The sequence below is a fragment of the Bicyclus anynana genome, chromosome 3 (genome assembly GCF_947172395.1).
Source record: "Bicyclus anynana chromosome 3, ilBicAnyn1.1, whole genome shotgun sequence".
Classification (NCBI taxonomy): Eukaryota; Metazoa; Arthropoda; class Insecta; order Lepidoptera; family Nymphalidae; genus Bicyclus; species Bicyclus anynana.
Window position 1 is genome coordinate 13,695,771 of NC_069085.1, and position 3,111 is coordinate 13,698,881.

Sequence of the window (3,111 nt, forward strand, 5' to 3'; positions counted from 1 at the left end):
CGTAGTTATTATGAATGTAGATTTCTAAGTACACATTTTTGTCGTTACTCTCCCGGTAAAAATAATGAGTAATTGGTATTTTGGTCGTAATTACGAAGTACTTATCTCCCATCTAAGAAGATACACTTATTTTTCGGGATAGTAAATTTACTCGTAATTATGTAGTGTTATCGCCGGATAATCGAATAAAAACCGGCAGGCTAAATCTAATTCGTTAATTTTGTCGTATTTTAGTTGACAATATATACGAAATTGAGATTCTATTTTAAGCAAATATGTAACAAATGTCATCCGGTGTCTACTGACAACCCTTCGTGGATTAGGTAGACGACATTTCTTACTTAATTTGATGTTTATTTTAATTACACTTACTAATAAAGATTAAATAACAGAATAGGTTATAAATAAAGACCAAATTAGTTAATAGGCCAGTAGGTCATTCGATTTTTTCTCTCATTTATTACATAAACAATATTTCAAAAAATAACCGTTTTGATAATCATATTGTACAAAATAAATAGAAAAATTAAAAAAATCTGCTACTCCGCTTTAGGGCTTTTGCTCAATCGGCGGCCAGGGCTCCAGCTTGAAAAAACTCGACACCAAACGCGCCGTCTCAAGGATTTCCTACTTTTCAAGTTTTTCGCCAATAAGGCTATTTTTGACTATTGACTGAAAGGACTATCATCAGAACAATAACAGTTGACTCAGACAAGGGGCTGTTAGCCAAATGACGCAATAGGGAACTTGACATGGTTACAATATGTTGACTTCTGAAATTTAAAAAAATTAATGAGTTAATGAGGATGTATAAAAAATAAATTATAAAATAATTATAAAATAAAAGATTATAAAATTTCAAAATCAATTTTATAAAGTAATTGGAAGTTAATTTATATATTTTTAGCTTCTGTAAGTATAAACGTAACCGCACAAATAACAAGGATATTTGTGATTTTGTATCAACATCCATACAGTTTTAACGATCTCTCGCAGCGACGATGTCGTCCTTTCCTACCATTTAGTATGGAGCGCTTTAATGGGATCCATGGCAGCGTCGCAAAATTTACCATTTAAATCCCTATGGTTCCGAAGGTAATGATCGCAGATTACATTGATACTGTTACAAAATTATTTTACTATTAGCATACTTACTCGTAATTTATATAATGTGTTTTAAAAACTGTCATCATCCCTATTATTTGTACTCTGCACCTACTTAATCGTGCTATCTCATTGGAGTATAAACCATAATAATATTTTAGTACTTATTCTTGAACTGTAACAACGATAATTATAATTATTAAATTGATAAACTATGACCCTGTTTGTTACTTTTTTTGGTTGATCGACGTCAACGTGTCTAAGTTTTGAAATGACGTGACTGTGTAATCATTCTCGGAATATATTCGTTTGTTTTATTTTTACCAAATATAAGGTGACATTAAAGTTGTACCTAGAGTTTGGCTAATGAAGTAGAGACTGAAATCGTCAGCCTTAAAAAATCATTTAAACAAATTAAAAGTATATGCGTTTTCATAATTTGTTTAAATTATTTTTTTGTTTATGAATACATCACTACCTAAGTATTAAACTCAGTTATTTCAATATTTGCACTAAAATTTTGAAAATATACTCCATTTTTTTTTTTTGTAATTTGACGGCGATTCCAGTTTCTACTTTTATTAGCCAAACTCTAACATACAACATAATAATTTCTGTTAAAAATCACAATATGTTTATTTGTCGCACATGTCTCTTGTTGTGCGGGATAATAAGGACATTTAAGCCGTGGGGACCGGACGCTCAAGCTCAAATACCTGTCTTCCGAAACTATATTAGTCTACAAATAGTCAAACTTGATTATGATAGATCTTTCTACAATCGCTAACGCACAAGAAATCGATTATAATAGGCTGTGGACAGCGGTTGTTTTAATCTTAGATTCCTCTATGGTTGAAACACATTTGTCCGACAATTATTTAGCTATCAATTCACCGATATTTAGCTAAGGTATATTACTATCAACTATCAACAATTTCAATGGAATCGTTCAAGTAGGTCTTTCATCTTAGTATTTACATTGAGCTTTTATTTATAAAATTGCAGAAAAACCTAAAGAGTTGTTAAAAAAATATTCATTTTAAGTAATTTCTCAACATTTTTTCATCATAATTGTAATATAATACAATGTTAAAGTACCTACCAATTATGAAAATCGAAACCTTCGTCAAATTAAACTATTACCTAATTATAAACGCGAAACTTTATTACTTCTATATGTCTATAAGCATGAATCATAAAATAAATAGTAGGTACAAGCTTAAACCGATTTTTTGTCGAATTTTGGTTCAAAGATCGATGGCAGTTGACTTTTTGTCGCGATAATAAAATTTTAACGAATCACTACTTTTGTCCTTATTTTGGGAAGTTATCATTCCTAAATGTTTGTATTTTCTTTCTAATTTTACTAATTAAAAGATAAGTATTATTTATTCTAAAAAAATATTTTTTTTACAATGCTATAAAAAAATCAACATGTTTATTTACGATTAATTGCCGATAAGAATGTATTCGTCAATAAATATATTGTTCAGTATTAGATAAATAATGTTAAGGGGCTAACGTAAAATTGCAAATATTATGATTGGTCAAATGAGATACAAAGTAGAACTCGAACTCACCTACTACATCTACAAGACAATAAAAAAAAAATACATTCAACAAATAAATTACAAATACACATGTTTTATGCATGCTTATTACTTAAGCAATATTTACCAAACAATCATAGGAATCAAATTACAAGTACACATCACATTTTTAAATTAATTGAAATTATTTTTTAAAAATATTTTTTGTAACTAGTAATTTTATATTAGAAGGTGAAGTCTGGAAAGTTGAGGCAATCTTTTAAATACGCAGTGTTTATTTCTGATTTAAAAAACATACCTGTAAAATTAATCAACGATTTTTCTCCGATTTTTGCACGAGTTTCAGTAATATTTACCACGAGGTGCATGTAGGTGTCGACGCCACTGCGTCGCCTTAATGTGGACCCCGATAAGGTCCAGTTTGCGCATTAGGCGCGTGCTCGGCTGTGATAACGAG

The 3,111-nt window shown here is 29.8% G+C and overlaps 1 long non-coding RNA gene across 1 annotated transcript; it reads right to left on the reverse strand.

Moving 5' to 3' along the window:
* Positions 1 to 432: 432 nt before the first annotated feature.
* LOC128199686 (uncharacterized) lies at positions 433 to 3,063 on the reverse strand. Its single transcript, XR_008252264.1, has 3 exons — positions 2,953 to 3,063; positions 1,156 to 1,279; positions 433 to 773 (listed from the first exon to the last, which is right to left on the reverse strand). It is a non-coding gene; the product is annotated as an uncharacterized LOC128199686 (long non-coding RNA).
* Positions 3,064 to 3,111: the final 48 nt, after the last annotated feature.